Consider the following 1,260-nt stretch of genomic DNA (forward strand, 5'->3'; position numbering starts at 1 on the left):
AGCCGGCTGGACCGGAGTCATCGTAAATTTTAATTTGGAAAAATTGTTCCCAATTTTAATGTTAATTGAAGGTTTGAGGTTGGTCTGACAATAAGAAGTCTAATGAAATCTTTATTCGTCAGTCAAATTATAAGCGGTGCATACACATCGACAAGGACATGTTCGGCAAACGTACAAGCCAGCGTTCTCAATGCTATAGGAGTTACCTATCTCGATGCAGGATGCGTTTTTCACAGGACCCTTATCAGTTTTACAGCTTCGTAAAAAGTAGCTGGGAACGTCCGCACACCCATCCTCGCAATCATTTCGTAATACGTCGGCAAACGACGATAAGGAAATTTGCGATATTTTTGCGCAATTTTGCAAACTAGAAGGAAAGCTAATCTGGTCATCCGTATCCATACGATTTACTGAGGTCGAACGTCATTTTCAGTCCCTTTTTAAATGAATGTTGTCCACTTCATGATCTTCAACTAGTTAAGCCGGTGTTTTCACCGGGTCCAGACGTGGTTCCAGGTTGTGTACTCAGGTACTGCGCCGAGGCTCTGTGTGGACCATTGCTTAAACTATTTACTCTGTCCATTGATTCTTCCTGCTCCTCTTTCATTATTATAGGCTTCAAAGGAAACTTAACGGTAACTTAGAGGGATGTTATTTGTAACAACTTTAGTAAACCTTGGGACAAGGGCTGCATTTTGTCTGGGATCCGCGCGTAACAGCCTTCTGCTGACGTTACACGGGCCACTTGATGGCGCATTAATTGCATCGCCACTTGAAAGATGCAGCCATTGCATATCAACGCCCAGAATATTCTATATTTTTTTCCGCATATGTTTTTGATTTCAAAGTCAAATCTTTCAAAGGCCGTTTTTTATTGTAGCATTTTGGTCCTCTTCGTGACGTTTCTTACTATTATATTACCTTTGCTTTAAGTACGGAGTATATCGAGTTACAATTCCAGCTGTTAGATTGCATTATACGCTTATATACAAACCACAATTTTATTAATATCATAATTTTATTTATATTCTTGGATTTAAAAGAACAGCAAGTAGAATCGATAGTCGATAGCCGGTAGGATAATTATTTATATATCAAATTTGCAACTTTAGTTTTAAATGCCGTGAACTAAGCAATATTTGTATGCTAGTGTTAAACAAATGACACAAAATGTTACATATCCCATTTGGTGCTACAGGATTGTTTATAGCTTCCGAGACTGAGCAACAATTAGAAATAGAAAAATATAGCGTTCTACTG

This window comes from Drosophila persimilis, unplaced genomic scaffold (genome assembly GCF_003286085.1).
Source record: "Drosophila persimilis strain 14011-0111.01,24,50 unplaced genomic scaffold, DperRS2 tig00000124-arrow-pilon, whole genome shotgun sequence".
Classification (NCBI taxonomy): domain Eukaryota; kingdom Metazoa; phylum Arthropoda; class Insecta; order Diptera; family Drosophilidae; genus Drosophila; species Drosophila persimilis.